This window comes from Scyliorhinus torazame, chromosome 4 (assembly GCF_047496885.1).
Source record: "Scyliorhinus torazame isolate Kashiwa2021f chromosome 4, sScyTor2.1, whole genome shotgun sequence".
In the NCBI taxonomy this organism is placed as follows: Eukaryota; Metazoa; Chordata; class Chondrichthyes; order Carcharhiniformes; family Scyliorhinidae; genus Scyliorhinus; species Scyliorhinus torazame.
This window is the reverse complement of record NC_092710.1, coordinates 135192029-135208995: the sequence shown is the minus strand read 5'-3', so window position 1 is coordinate 135208995 and position 16967 is coordinate 135192029.

Genomic DNA, 16967 nt, shown 5'->3' with positions numbered 1-16967 from the left:
AACTCTGACTCACTAATCCTAGCTGAGTTCAGGGTAGTCAACCAAAACCATGGGAACCCACTTTCTATAGATCTTGTCAAATACATCATGTTGTGTATCTTAAAATCCTAAGAAATAAGAGCTGTAGTCGGCCATTTGGCCCATCATGTCTGCTCTGCCATTCAATAAGATCATGACTGATTGTGGCCTTAACTCCATTTTCCTGCCTGTCCCCCTCATAGCCCCTGTCGGTCAACAATCTGTCTAATTCGGCAGTGAATATATTCAATGACCCAGCCTTCACTGCTCTGGAAGTGAATTCCAAAGACTAACAACCCTCTGAGGGAGTAAATTTCTTTTCAGCTCTATTCTGAACTGTTTTTCCTGCCCTAGTTCTAGGTTTCCCCACAAGGGGAAAGATCCTCTCTGCACCTATCACAGTGGTGCGCAAATTATTGGTTGAACTGTCACTTGGAAAGGCATGGATTGATCACGGATCATCAGCACGGTTTTTGGGGAAGATCGTGACTTACTAACTCAACCAAATATTTTGAGGAACTAGAAGGAGGATTGATGAATGTAGTGCAACGGATGTTGTCTACGTTAATTTTCAGTAAGAAGTCTTACAACACCAGGTTAAAGTCCAACAGGTTTGTTTCGAATCACTACCTTTCGGAGCACTGCTCCTTCCTCAGGTGAATTGGGAAGGAGCAGTGCTCCAAAAACTAGTGATTCAAAACAAACCTGGTGTTGTAAGACTTCTTACTGTGCTCACCCCAGTCCAACGCTGGCATCTCCACAACATTAATTTTCGTAAGACATTTGACATGTTCCCACATGGCAGTCAGGTCAGAAAGTGAGATGGGATACAGGGGAAGATGGTAGGTTAAATCCAAAATTAGATCAGCGACAGGAAACAAAGGGTAATGGCCGATGTTTTTCCATCCAATGGAAGGCGGTTTCCAGTGGGATTCCACAGAGCTCAATGTTGGGGTCCTTACTGTTTGTTGTATATGTTAATCATATGGACTTAAATGTGGAGGCATGATTGAGAAAATTGCAGATGACGCAAAATTTGCTGTGTTGTTAATAGTGAAGAGGAGATGCTGTTCTCTCTGGAATTACATCAATGGTTTGGTTGAGTGGGTGGAAAAGTAGTCAATTCAATTCAATCCGGAAATGTGTTAGCACCTTCCAAACCCCCGAAGGACAAGATCAGCAGTTAGCTGGGAACCCCACCACCTGGAGGGTCCTCTCCCAGTCACTCACAACCCTGACTTGGAAATATATTGCTGTTCCTTCGCTGTCGCTGAGACAAAATCCTGGAACTCCTTCCCTAACAGCACAGTAGGTGTACCTACACCTGAAGGACGTTAGCGGTTGAAGAAGGCAACACACCACCAACTTCTGAAGGGCAACTAGGGATAGGCAATTAATGCTGGCCTAAGCAGTGACGCCCACATCCCGTAAATGAATAATAAAAAAAATTTGGGAGGCCCAGGGGGCGATTTATGAATATGGGGAAAAGGCAAGTCGGATGCTGGCGCACCAGCTTCGGAAGCGGGATGCAGCTAGGGAGATCGGAGGAGTTAAGGATAGGGGAGGGAGTGTGGTGCGGAGTGGGGTTGGCATCAATAGGGTCTTCAGGGACTTTTATGAGGAACTGTATCGGTCCGAGCCCCCACTGGAGGAGGGAGGGATGGGTCGCTTTCTGGACCAACTGAAGTTCCCGAAGGTGGAGGAGGGACTGGTGGCGGGATTAGGGGCCCCGATTGGGTTGGAGGAGCTGGCCAAGGGATAGGGAGCATCGGGGAAGGCACTGGGGCTGGACGGTTTCCCGGTCGAATTTTACAAAAAATATGTGGACCTGTTGGGCCCGTTGCTGGTTAGGACCTTCAATGAGGCAAGGGAGGGGGGGGCTTTGCCCCCGACGATGTCCCAGGCACTGATCTCCTTGATCCTGAAGCGGGACAAGGATCCCCTGCAATGTGGGTCTTACAGGCAGATTTTGTTGTTAAATGTAGATGTCAAGGTGCTGGCGAAGGTCTTGGCCATGAGAATTGAGGATTGTGTGCCGCAGGTCATCCACGAAGACCAGATTGGGTTCGTGAAGGGGAGGCAGTTGAACGCGAATGTGCGGAGGCTCCTGAACGTTATTATGATGCCGGCGAGGGAGGGGGAGGTGGAGATAGTGGTGGCGATCGACGCTGAGAAGGCCTTCGATAGGGTAGAGTGGGGGTACTTGTGGGAGATGCTGAAGAGGTTCGGGTTTGGGGAGGGGTTCGTCAGATGGGTTAGGCTGTTGTACGAGGTCCCAATGGCGAATCTGGCCATGAACAAGAGGAGGTCTGAGTACTTTTGGTTGCATCGAGGTACAAGGCAGGGGTGTCCCCTGACCCCCCTGCTCTTCGCACTGGAGATTGAACCCCTGGCTATGGCACTGAGGGAATCGAGGAACTGGAGAGGGCTGGTGCGGGGTGGGGAGGAGCATAGGGCATCGCTCTATGCGGACGACTTGCTGCTATATGTGGCGGACCCGGTGGGGGAATGCCGGAGGTAATGAGGATCCTCAGGGAGTTCGGGGATTTCTCAGGGTACAAGCTCAACATGGGGAAGAGCGAGTTGTTTGTGGTTCACCCAGGGGAGCAGGAGAGGGGGATTGGCGAGCTCCCACTATAAAGGGCGGAGAGGAGCTTCAGGTATTTTGGGGTCCAGGTGGCCAGGAGTTGGGGGGGCTCTGCATAGACTTCATTTCACGAGGCTGGTGGAGCAAATGGAGGAGGAGTTTAAGAGGTGGGACACGTTGCCGCTGTCCCTGGCGGGTAGGGTGCAGTCAGTCAAGATGACTGTGCTCCCAAGGTTTTTGTTCCTGTTCCAGTGCCTCCCCATTCTCATCCCGAAGGTCGTCTTTAGGCGGGTCAACAGTTGCATAACGGGGTTTGTGTGGGCACGAGGGTGAGAAGGGTGTTCCTGGAGCGGAGTAGGGATGGGGGGGGGGCTGGCGCTGCCCAACCTCTGTGGGTACGACTGAGCCGCCAATGCGTCGATGGTGCGCAAGTGGTTGATGGAGGGGGAGGGGGCGGCATGGAAGAGGCTAGAGACGGCGTCTTGTGACGGTACGAGTCTGGAGGTGCTGGCAACGGTGCCGCTGCCGCTCCCTCCTATGAGGTATACCACGAGCCCGGTGATGGCAGCTACCCTCAAAATCTGGTGGCAATGGAGGCGGCACAGGAGGGAATTGGGGACATCGGTGTGGACCCCGATACGGGGGAACCACCGGTTTGTCCCAGGGAGAATAGATGGAGGATTTTTGGGAAGGCACAGGGCAGGGGTAAGAAGGTTGGGGGACCTGTTTGTGGATGGGAAGTTCGCGAGCTTGGGTGAGCTGGAGGAGAAGTACGGGCTCCCCCTGGGAAACACCTTTAGGTATCTACAGGTAAGGGCGTTTGCCAGGCGGCAAGTGGTGGAATTCCCGCTGCTGCCCCCGCCACGCACGGTACAGGACAGGGTGATCTCGGGGGTGTGGGTTGGAGAGGGGAAGATCTCGGCAACATACCAGGTGATGCAGGAGGAGGCCTCGTTGGAGGAGCTGAAAGGTAAGTGGGAAGAGGAGTTGGGGGAGGATATCGAGAAGGGGACGTGGGCAGATGCCCGAGGGAGGGTGAACTCTTCGTGCGCGAGGCTCAGCCTCATACAGTTTTAGGTGTTGCACAGGGCACACATGACCGGGACAAGGATGAGCCGGTTTTTTGGGGGTGAGGACAGGTGTGTTAGGTGCTCGGGGAGCCCTGCAAACCACACCCATATGTTCTGGGCATGCCCAGCGCTGAAGGAACTTTGGAAGGGCGTAGCGAGGACGAGGTCGAGGGTGGTAGGATCCAGGGTCAAACCGGACTGGGGGCTCGCAATATTTAGGGTTGCAGAGGAGCCGGGAGTGCAGGAGGCGAAAGAGGCCGGTATTCTGGCCTTTGCGTCCCTGGTAGCCCGGCGAAGGATTCTTCTTCAGTGAAAGGATGCGAGGCCCCAAGCGTGGAATCCTGGATCAACGATATGGCGGGGTTTATTAAATTGGAGAGGGTGAAATTTGCCTGAAGGGGATCGGTGCAAGGGTTTTTCAGGCGGTGGCAACAGTTCTTAGACTTCCTGGAAGAACGATAGACAATGGTCAGCAGCAGCAGCAACGGGGGTGGGGGGGGTTATTTTATGTTTGTTCGACTATACTGGGAGATCTGAGAGGGTGTATATATTTGCTAAGTTTGCTATGTGTTTCGGCGGGTGTTAATTTATTATTTATGTATAGGGGGAGGGGGGCACTGAGTTGTTTTGTTTCGTATTTAATTCTATTGGGTTCGTTTTACATTTTGTTGTTGATATTTTGTGAAAGCTTTAATAAAAATTATTTTAAAAAGAAAAAAAAAATTTGGGGACGGCAAATAAAGCAGGGAAGACTCGAGAGCTAAGGCAGAGAGGCCTCTGAGTGCATGCGCACAGCTCTCTTAAAGTGGCAGGAGAGGTGGAAAGGTGCTAAAGAGAGCATATGGAATACTTCCCTTTATTGGGTGAGGCGTTGAATACAAAAACAGTGATGTGATGTTGGAACTGTATAAAAGGCTGGTCCGGCCACAGCTGGAATTTTGTGTGCAGCTCTGTCACCACATTACAGGAAGGACATAGTTGCTCTGAAGAGAGTACAAAGGAAATTTACAAGAATTGCCAAGGCAGGAAAATTGCAGCTGAGGAATGATTGAACAGGTTAGGGTTTTTTTTCCTAAGAACAGAGGAGGCTGAGGAGTGACCTAATTGAAGTGTACAGAAAAATGGGGTCCAAGATAGTGTAGACAGGAAAGATCTGGGGCGGGATTCTCCCCTACCCGGTGGGGCGGGGGTTCCGGCGAAATGGAGTGGCGGGAACCACTCCGGCGTCGGGCCGCCCCAAAGGTGCGGAAGTCTCCGCACCATTAGGGGCCAAGCCCTCACCTTGAGGGGCTAGGCCCGCACAGGAGTGGTTTCCGCTCCACCGGCTGGCGGGAAAGGCCTTTGGCGCCACGCCAGCCGGCGCCGAAAGGTCTTCGCCGGGCGACGCATGCGCGGGAGCGTCAGCGGCTGCTGGCATCATCCCCGCGCATGCACAGGGGAGGAGGTCTCTTCTGCCTCCACCATAGTGAAGACCATGGCGAAGGCGGAAGAAAAGGAGTGCCATCACGGCACAGGCCCGCCCGCGGATCAGTGGGCCCCGATCGCGGGCCAGGCCACCGTGGGGGCACCTCCCGGGGCCAGATCGACCCGTGCCCCCCCCCCCCCCCCCCCAGGACCCCGGAGCCCGCCCGCGCCGCCTTGTCCTGCCGTTCAAAAGGTGGATTAATCCACACCGGCGGGAGAGGGTTGACAGCGGCGGGACTTCGGCCCATCGCGGGCCGGAGAATCGCTGGGGTGGGCCCGCCGACCGGCGCGGCGCGATTCCCGCCCCCGCCAAATCTCTGGTGGTGGAGAATTCAGGACACGGCGGGGGCGGGATTCACGTCAGCCCCCGGTGATTCTCCGACCCGATGGGGGGGTCGGAGAATCGTGCCCCTGTTTCCCCTAGCTGAGGGGTCAATTGCCAGGGGGCATAGTTTGAAGGTGATTGATAGAAGGAGTCAAAGGTACATGAGGAAAATGTTTTTCATCCCAGAGGGTGGTGGGCTTCTAGAATTCACTGCTTAAATTGGTGGTTGAGGTTGAAGTACTCAACTCATTTAAAAGGGACCTGGATCTGCACCTGAAGTGCTGTAACTGGCAAGGCTACAGGCTAGGTCCTGGAAAGTGGGATTAAAATGAAATGAAAATCGCTTATTGTCACAAGTAGGCTTCAAATGAAGTTACTGTGAAAAGCCCCTAGTCGCCACATTCCGGCGCCCGTTCGGGGAGGCTGTTACGGGAATCGAACCGTGCTGCTGGCCTGCCTCGGTCTGCTTTCAAAGCCAGCAATTTAGCCCTGTGCTAAACAGCCCCTGTGAATGAATGAATGGCTTGATCTTTTTTTCTGGCTGTTGCACGCATGATGGGCTGATTGGCCAGCATTGGTGGCTGGGCCAGGGTTTGTTGCCCATTCCTAATTGTCCTTGAACTGAGTGGCTTGCAAGGCCATTTTGGAGCCAGCCACATTATTGTGGATCTGGAGACACATGTAGACCAGGTAAGGGTGGCAGATTTCCATCCTGAAACAATGTTAGTGAACCAGATGGGCTTTTACAGCAGTCAAAAATGATTTCAGAATCATAATTTTAATTTCAGATTTTTATTGAATTCAAATTTCAAGATCACCTCTCTTTCAAATTCCAATCGTTTAGGCCCAAACTGCTCAACCTTTCCTTATAAGACAACCCCCTCATCCCAGGAATCAGCCAAGTGAAACTTCTCTGAACTGCTCCCATGCAAGTACATTTTCTCCTTAAGCAAGGAGGCCAAAACCGTACACAGTACTCTGGGTGTGACCTCACCAAATGCCCTGTACAATTGTAGCAAAACTTCCTGCTTGCAATAGAGGCCAACATTCCAAAAACTCGGTTGTATAAGAAGCCGTTGTAAACTTTTAACTATATTACAGCATAAATGACCTTAAATATTGCAACATTGGCTATTTTGCTTTTTAAAAACAGCAACACCAACTGATCATGTGCTCTCAAAGTATAAGGTGAACCATTTGTAATTGTGCTCTTCCTGATGAATATTGTTGTGAAATTTATCTTCTCCTTACCAGAAATAAAACCTCCTGTGGCAGAATGACTTGTATTTCTCGCACTATCCTTTTAAACTTGGTGAATGTTAGCTCAGAATTCACATGGAGTTTGATAGCAGTTTTGTGCTAGGAGTTAGTTTGGTGTTAAAATTTTACCTCCTGCCGCCTTTAAATTGATTACATTGTTAGACATAGAAAATAGAAACAGGATTTGGCCATTTGAGCCAGTTCCACCATTCATTATGATCATGGCTGATCCTCTATATCTCAACTTCATACTTGCATGCTCTCCCCATGCTCCTTGACAGAATCTAGAAGTCTATATTTTTCCTTCTTAAATATATTCAATGACTTGGCCTCAATAGGCTTCTGTGGTAAAGAATTCCACGGGTTCACCGCCCTCTGAATGAATAAGTTTCCCTTCTCAGTCCTAAATGACCTATCCTGTATCCGAGACTGTGACCCCTTGTATTAGCACCCCCTCCCCCAGATAGAGGAAACAACATCCCTGCATCCAGTCTGTCCAGCCCTGTCAGAAGTTTATAACGTTTTGATTAGATCCCTTTGTTCTTCTAGCTTATAGTGAATACAGGCCCTACCGACCTAATCTCTCCTCGCATGGCAATCCTGCCAACCCAGGAATCAGTCTGGTGAATCTTTGCTGTACTCCCTCCATGGCAATATATATATTCTTTCTTGGGTGTGGAGAACAAAACTGCACATAATACTCGAGGTATGGTCTCACCACGTCCCTGTACAGCTGCAGTAAGACACCCTTGCTCCTGTACTCAAGCCCTCTTGCAATGAAGGCCAAGATACCATTTGTCTTCCTAACTGCTTTCTGTACCTTCATGCTTGCTTTCAGTGACTGATGCACTAGGGCACCCAGTTTCCTTATGTATGTCAAATGTTACCCAATCTATCATTATTTAAATAATACTCTGCTATTCCGTTTCTCTCTGTAAAGTGAATAACTTCACTTTTATCCATGTTATACTGCATCTGCCATGTATTTTCCCATTCACTCACCTTGTCTAAATCACCATGAAGCCTCTTAACATCATCCTCACCACTCACATTCCCACCATGTTTAGTGTCATCAGCAAACTTGGAAATATTATATTTGGTTCCTCATCCTAACCACTGTTTCGTATTGTGAATAACGGGTGCAAGCACTAATCCCTGTTGGACCTCATGAGTCACTGCCTGCCACTTCAAAAATGAGCCATTTATTCCTACTGTCTGATTCTTGTCTGCTAACCAATTCTCAGTCCATGCCAATATATTACCCCAATCCCCTGCAATTTAAGTTTGCACACTAACTTTTGTTTTGAGTCTTTATCAAAAGCTTTCTGAAAATCCAAATGCACCACATCCACTAGTTCACCCTTTGCTATTCTACTAATTACGTCCTCAAAAAACTCCAGTTAGTTTGTCAAAACATGGTTCATTGCACTGAAATGAGTACCATGCAATATGATTCTGTTTACGCACAAAACGTAGCATTTTTCCAGGCATAAACCAGAGTTAATAGTGGGGCGTTGGTCCCTGTCATGTCTATGAACAGAAACCCTACAGGTAGAATGGCCCCTAAAAACAGGAAAGTATTCAGCTAAATCTGCATGAAAAGTGGTGATTTGACCTGCAATTTTGTCCAACCAATTAATCCTGTCTCCACAGCATTCTGCAATATAGGCATTAGAACATAGAACACAGAACAGGCTCTTCGGCCCTCGATGTTGTGCCGAGCATTGTCCGAAACCAAGATCAAGCTATCCCACTCCCTGTCATTCAGGTGTGCTCCATGTACAATCCAGTAACCGCTTGAAAGTTCCTAAAGTGGCCGACTCCACTATCACAGCAGGCAGTCCGTTCCACACCCTAACCACTCTCTGAGTAAAGAACCTACCTCGGACATCCCTCCTATATCTCCCACTCTGAACCTTATAGTTATGCCCCCTTGTAACAGCTACAGCCACCCGAGGAAATAATCTCTGAACGTCCACTCTATCTATCCCCCTTATCATCTTATAAACCTCTATTAAGTCTCCTCTCATCCTCCTCCGCTCCAAAGAGAAAAGCCCTAGCCCCCTCAACCTTTCCTCATAAGACCTACCCTCCAAACCAGGCAGCATCCTGGTAAATCTCCTTTGCACCCTTTCCAATGCTTCCACATCCGTCCTATAGTGAGGTGACCAGAACTGCACACCATATTCCAAATGTGGTCTCACCAGGGTCATGAACAGTTGCAGCATAACCCCATGGCTCTTAAACTCAAACCCCCTGTTAATAAACGCTAACACACTATAGGCCTTCTTCACAGCTCTATCCACTTGAGTGGCAACCTTCAAAGATCTGTGGACATGAACCCCAAGATCTCTGTTTCTCCACATTCCTCAAAACCCTGTCGTTGACCCTGTAATCCGCAATCACATTTTTCCTACCAAAATAAATCACATTGTTTTTTTCTTTTAAGAAAGTAGTTTAAGAACATATTGCAGAAGCCAAATGCCCTTCTTTTAGTTATTGCTTTTAATTTAATTTTCTTGATTTATTGGAACAGTTCACTTCCTCTGTTTTTCTGTATGCACCCATCTTAATAAACACATTTGACAATCTTCAGTCTGTTTTCTTTCAGCCAGTGTGCAAACCTATGTTATAGCTGCAGTGAATATTGTATAAGTGATTAATTCTGAGATTGTTTTTAAATTTACTTTGAAAATTTGTAGAGGGGCCTTGTGCTTCCAGTGTCAACTAGTAAACTATGAGATATTAGATGATACAGCACTGACTCTGAATAGGGAGAAATCACAGCAGCATTCTCTTTGCTGTAAAATTTGGTAAAATCTTAACATTCTCAAACTATTGACCAGACCCCAGGCGGCTAGGCTACTGGCAGAAACCCCAATACTTAATTTTAATTTTGAAAGACTGAGGAAAGGATACCTCGCTCCAGGAGTGATTGCACAAAGAAATAGGGATATGATATATTGGGAAGCAGGGTAGCATAGTGGTAAGCACAATTGCTTCACAGCTCCAGGGTCCCAGGTTCGATTCCCGGCTTGGGTCACTGTGTGGAGTCTGCACGTTCTCCCCGTGTCCGCGTGGGTTTCCTTCGGGTACTCCAGTTTCCTCCCACAGTCCAAAGATGTGCAGGTGAGGTGGATTGGCCATGCTAAATTGCCCTTAGTGTCCAAAATTGCCCTTAGTGTTGGGTGGGGTTGCCGGGTTATGGGGATAGGGTGGAGGTGTGTGCTTGGGTAGGGTGCTCTTTCAAAGAGCCGGTGCAGACTCGATGGACTGAATGGCCTCCTTCTGCACTGTAAATGCTGATTCTAATATTAAACAAATGTTATTTACTAATATAGTATTAAAATCTGTAACATCACACCAGGAAATGGCTTACAATTGCACCTCAAATAATACTACTCAATGCAGTGAATACTATACCCTTAACTGCTATATTTTTTCCCACTACAACAACAAGAAAAAAAATCTCCGCTCTCAATCCCCTTTAACTACCAATGGCCCTTACGAATACTTGCTTTACAGAGATGCTCTTTTTTAACAAGTGTTTTATTGATTTTCATTTGTGTTTATAACAAATCGAAATGATAAAACACAGGAAACATATCCAGGAACACAAGGCGCATTAACATTGAAATCCAACTGATTGGTTTCAAGAATAGTACCATAAACTGTATACATGCAACCCCATTGTATTAATACATTCTAGGGTTATGTTTGAGGCAACAAAAGCGAAGCAGTGACGGCCAAAATAGGTTTTTCCCCTTCCTCAGCACACTTTCATCCTTCTGTGCTTGTTTCCCCTGTGCTCTGGGTGACTCCCCATCCCGCCTTTAGTTGCTGGTCACAACTCAAAGATGCTGCTGAATTGCTTCCATGAATTCTGGAAGTCTTTTTCTGAACCTCTGGTGAATTTTATTTTGCCAGGGCAACCTGTTGGCCATGTCCACCTCTGGGGGTTTGGCAAAACCTTTTTCTTCGATCAGTTTCCCGGACATCCTTGAAACATATTCTGTCTGGATTCTGCCTTCTGCGTCCTCTGGTAGCGTGACAAAATGTCAGCTTCTGTCGACAGGACCTTGTCACCTGGTCATCCACTTTTCCCTTGCTTTCTGGGTCGTTACAAACCTTGCTACCTCAGCTTTGAGCGAGGCGATCTGCTCATCCTGGCTAGTGGGCAATTTCTCTAGGTCCCGCACCGTCACTTCCTGGGTCTCCAGTCTCTGCTAGGTCTGTCTATCGCTTCCTTTATGGGGGCCTGTGCAGTTTCTAATGCTGACATCGTGGCCGACATAAGACCCTCTTTTTCTTGAGTCTGTGTTTCTGGAGTTCGAGTGGGAGAAGCTTCATCAGTTGCTACATCCACAAGTGGGCTGGCCTTTGTGTTAGCGATCCTGCTACCACACACTGATCTGTTTCGCCCTTGTTCTGAGATTGGGAATTTCCTTTCTCGATTCTTGCTATTTTGCGGCTCTGCAGCTGGTCCGACGGCATTTCAGTTGGGTATTAATTGGGAGTGAGGCTGGGAGATTTTGTGGTATTTGTGTCCATTTGACAGGTTAAAAGGGTAAGAAGTTCCCGAGAGAGCAACCTTTCATGCGACCACTCAGCTCATGGCTGCTGCTCAGCTCAGGGCTGCCACTGGAAGTCTGCAGAGATGCTCTTTGAGAAAGACAGACTTTCCCACTACTTTACAGAAACAATCTGACTCCTGTCCGACCCATGCAGAAACTCTTAACTGTATGTCTTCGTATGCTGTTTCTCAGCTTGTTTCAACACCCCCTTGTTCTCGGACAAGTCTGCACTGTTTTAAAGTCTGTTAATCTCTTAACTGCAGTGAGAGCAAAACAACTTCACTTCTGGACACAGCTTCATTCAGCTCAGAACTGAACTGTTTTCTCAAAATGCCTGATTCCTTAGCGCCACCGAGCGAGGACATCATTTTGCCAAGCTGGAAATAACTCCACAGGGAATCCCTTTAAAGCATAATTCCATTAGTTCATGCCTCTTATGATGTTTTAATTGCACCGGCACCCAATCTTTTAAACCAAAATTCTTTTAAAACACTGCAGCAGTCACACACACACTAACCCACACACACTAACCCAGGTTTTTAACCCTTGCTACATAAAATAGCTGTAATACAATACATCTCAAATTCCTACATTCATTACCATCTTACATTCATTACTGCATGAGAAAAGGGTGCTGATTGATTAGCAAGTTGAATCCTGTCGAGACATTGTCATGCAAGTCACCAGGGAGCTATTGTCCCCCCACACTTTTATTTAATTCAAGACTTGGGAGATTTGCTTGATGTGGTCAAGCACTTGCAACCTTCGAGCAATTTACCATCTAATAGCTTTTGCTGCCAGTAATCAACTAAGATTTGGATGAAACTTTGTTAGAATATTGGCCTGTGCCATGGAAAGAGAAAATTGATGCACAATTGAAGATTCCTAATTCAAGACATTTGTGTTGGTACTGATGATAAGGTACAAAACTATGTTGAAGCAATTAAGACCAGCAATTAAATATCTGGGCAAAGAGCTGAACTTGAGAGGCATTAATTGCAAACAGAAAATTTAAAATGTCTACAAGGTGAAGTGGAGTAGAATGTCTGAAGTATATTCGAGGTGTCCCAGTCGATTCAAAGTCATAGTGCACAGGAAGGCCTCTGAGTATGGACTACTTTGTTGGTGTATTGGACCATTATTCCTGGTAGAATGTTAAGGAAGAGTTGTGATAGAACCACAAGGGACAATAGGGTATAGTACGGAAAGTACTTTCATGTGATGCCTGGCAGATTAATAAAACTAGTTTAGAAAAAGATGCCAGTAACATACCATACCAGGCAGACTGTATCTCAAAATTGAACAAAATTAGGAGAATAACAGCTTGCAAACAATTTTTCATGGTTTTAGAACATAGAACATAACAGCGCAGTATAGGCCCTTGATGTTGCGCCAACCAAATTAGATGCCTAATCTAAAATCCCCATAATGCTGCCAATGCCCCCCAATAGGTCCGAGCACAATAACTTAGTGGTTAGTACTGTTCCTTCACAGCGCCATGGACCCGGATTCGATTCCTAGCTTGGGTCACTCTCTGTGCGGTGCCTGCACGTTCTCCCTGTGTCTCCGTGGATTTCCTCCGGGTGCTCTGGTTTCCTGCCACAAGTCCCGAATGACATAGATTAGACATTCTGAATTCTCTCTGTGTACAGAACAGACACTGGAGTGTGGCGACTAGGGGATTTTCACAGTAACTTAATTTATGTGTCAATGTAAGTCCACTTGTGTCACTAATAAAATATTATTATTAAATACGTAACATGTCGTCCGTGTACAACAAAATCCTGGGATCGATGCCTACCCCCCTTGCACAATCCCTTTCCAATCTCTCAACGCGCCAATGCCTCTATAACTGAGACAAAAAGCAATGGGAAGAGAGGGCACCGCTGTCTTGTGCCATGGTGTAATCTGAAATATTCCAAATTCACCCTTTCATCCGCAAAATTGCGACCGGAGCTTTGTACAGCAGCCGGACCCAATCCACAAACCCCAGAACCTCCTACAGATATTCCCACTTCATCCGGTCGAAAGCCTTCTCCGCATCTATCGCCACTTCCACTTCCTGCCCTCTGGGCATCATAATACATTAAGCAGCCTCCTCCCATTTGCCGCCAACTGTCTCGCTTTCGCAAACCCTGTTTGGTCCTCACCTATCACCCCTAGGTCACAGTCCTCAATTCATGAAGCAAACACCCTCGCCAACAACTTAGCGTCCACATTTAGCAACAATATCGGACGGTACGATCCACAGTGCTCTGGATCCTTATCTTTTTTCAGTATCCGGGAAATTGATGCCTGTGATAGTGCAGGGGGAGTTCCCCCTCTCCCTAGCCTCGTTATATGCACTCGCCAGCAATGACCACATGCCCCCCCCCCCCAAAGTTTTTATGAAAGTCTGCCGGGAACCCATCCGGGCCTGGGGCCTTCCCTGCCTGTATCGGCCCATACTCTCCATCACCTGCCTCAACCCAATACTGGCCCCCAACTTTGCACCAACTCCTTGTCCACCTCAGAAACTCCAACCCATCCAGGAACCGTTACATCCCCCACCAGATCCAGCACAACCCTTCCCATCCTGTCCTTCACTTTACCAATCTCCTTTGCCACCTCCTGTCTCCTAAGCTGGTGGGCCAGCATCCTACTCGCAGTCTCACCATAATTGTATATTGCTTCGCCCCCCCCCCCCCCCTCCCCCAACTGTCTGCAACAGCCCTACCGCCTTCCCCGTGGACACCAATCCAAGCTCCATCTTGCCTCTGTCTCTCCCTCAACAGCCCTGCCTCTGGGGCCTCCTGTCCAGATTCTCTTCCACCAGCCTTTCCATCTCTGCACGTCTCAGGGCAGCACGGTGGCGCAGTGGTTAGCACAGTGCCGAGGTCACAGGAGTTCGATCCCGGGAGTCCGATCCCGGCTCTGGGTCACTGTCCGTGTGGTGTTTGGACATTCTCCCCATGTTTGCGTGGGTTTCACCCCCACAACCCAAAAGATGTGCAGGATAGGTGGATTGACCACACTAAATTGCCCCTTGATTGGAAAAAATGAATTGGGTACTCTAAATTTAAAAAAAGGAAAAAAAAATGTTTTTAAAAAAAATCTCTGCACGTCTCTATTTGCCCGAATCTAGAGAATCTCTGCCCAAACCACTGCCTTGAGTGCCTCCCACAGCGTGGTGGTCGTGACCTAAACTATGTCGTTCAGCCTCACGTATTCCTGGATGGTGTACGCATCATCCCCCAATAATTCCACATACAGCCTCCGTTGCGGGCGCTGGGTCCCCCCGCCGGTCCACTCGCAAATCCACCCAGTGCGGCACATGGTCAGAGACTACAGTCGCCGAATAGCAAGTCAACCACCTCCACCAGCAACGCCTTGCCCACCATAAAAACGTCAATCCGCAAGTACTCCCTGTGCACATGGGGAAAATATGAAAATTGTCTGATCCTCTCTCTTGAAATGAGTCTATTGTAGAAAAGCCTTCAGACTCCTCGGGTGCGCGAACACAAGTGACCATCTGACCAGCCCATTCAGCCCCATCACATTTCACGTGACCAGCCTGGTTGGGGGGGGCTTCCCACCCTTCTCCCGTTCCGATCAGCCATATCCCTTTTTGGCCCACCTTTGGTGACCCTTCAGTCCCACCCTCGGATGTCCACCGTCATCACTCCCTTTCCAGCTGCGCCACACCAACCACACCCTAGTCAGCACCCCCTCCCCCCTTCCCCAAACATGACAAAACAAAAACCCATAAAAGCCTACAATGTTTTGACCTCAACTGTGTTTTGTGGTAGCGAATTCCACAGGCTCACCACTCTGGGTGAAGACATTTCTCCTCATTTCTGTCTACCCCCTATCCTTAGACTGTGACCCTTGGTTCTGGACTTCCCCACCATCGGGAACATCCTTCATGCATCAATCCTGTCTACCCTTGTTACAAATTTATGCAATTCTATGAGATTTCCCCTCATTCTTCAAAACTCCAGTGAATATAATCCTAATCTTTTCAATCTCCCTTCAGACATCAATCCTGCTGTCCCAGAAATCAGTCCGGTAAACCTTCGCTGCACTCCCTCTCTGGCAAGAATATCCTTACTCTGAAATGAGATCAAAACTGCACACACTACTCCAGGTTGGTCTCACCAAAGCCCTGTATAATTGCCACATCCCTGCTCCTGTACTCTATCCTCGCGCATACCATTTGCTTTAACCACCTGCTGTATCTGCATGCTTACTTTCAGCATCTGTTCTCCAAGGACACCCAGGTCTCGTTGCACACTTCCCTGTCTCAATCTAATAGCCATTCAGTAATGATCTGCCTTCCTGTTTTGCTACCAAGTGGATAACTCGCATTTACTGTACTTGCCCATTCAGGCAACTTGTCCAAATCCTAGGATCATATAATCTACAGTGCAGAAGGAGACCATTTGTCCCATCAAGTCTGCACCGGCCCTTGGAATGAGCACCGTACCAAAGCCCACATATCTACCCTATCCCCGTAACCCCACCTAACCTTTTTTGGATACTATGGGCAATTTAGTGTGCCCAATCCACCTAACCTGCACATCTTTGGACTGTGAAAGGAAACTAGACACTGGGTGAACATGAAGACTCCACGCAGACACGAGGAGAACATGAAGACTCCACACAGACAGTGACCCAAGCCAGGAATCGAACCTGGGACCTTGGAGCTGTGAAGCAACTGTGCGACCATGCCGCCCTGAATCACACTGAAGCATCTCTGCATCCTCCTCACAGCTCACCCTCCCAATCAACTTTGTGTCATCTGCATATTTCAGAGAATCATGGAATCTACAGAAGGAGGTCATTTGGCCAATCGAGTCTGCACCGGCCCTTGGAAAGAGGACCCTGCTTAAGCCCACGCCTCCAACCTATCCCCATAACCCAGTAACCCCACCTAACCTTTTGGACACGAAGGGGCAATTTAGCATGGCCAATCCACCTAACCTGCACATCTTTGGACTGTGGGAGGAATCCGGAGCACCCAGAGAAAACCCATGCAGATATGGGGAGAAAGTGCAAACTCTACATCGACAGTAAACCGAGGCCAGAATTGAACCTGGGTCCCTGGAGCTGTGAGGCAGCAGTGCTAACCACTGTGCCAACGTGCGGCCCCAGTTTGGAGATATTACATTTAGTCCCCCCATCTAAATTCCTTCCTCCAAATTATTAATATATATTGTGAATTATTAATATATTGTCCTTGCGCTGATACCTGTGGGTACCCACTAGTCACTGTTTGTGGTTTGGAAATGGTTTATTCCTACTCTTTGTTCCCTGTCTGTCAACCAGTTTTCTACCCATCTCAGTGCACTAACCCCAATCCCATGCACTTTAATTTTACACTAATCTCTTCTGTGAGACTTTGTTGAAAGCCTTCTGAAAGTCCAAATAAACCACATCAACTGGCTCCCCCTCATCATCTCTACGAGTTACATTCTCGAAGAATTCCAGTGGACCTGTCAGGCATGGTTTCCCATTCATTAATCTATGCTGACTCTGTCCTATCCTGCCACTGTTTACAATGGCTCTGCCATCAAATTTTTCATAATGGACTCCAGCATTTTCCTCTCTACCGACATCAGGCTGACTGGTCTATAATTCCCTGTTTTCCTTTTTTCCCCCTTTTTAAATAGTGGTGTTACATTAGCTAC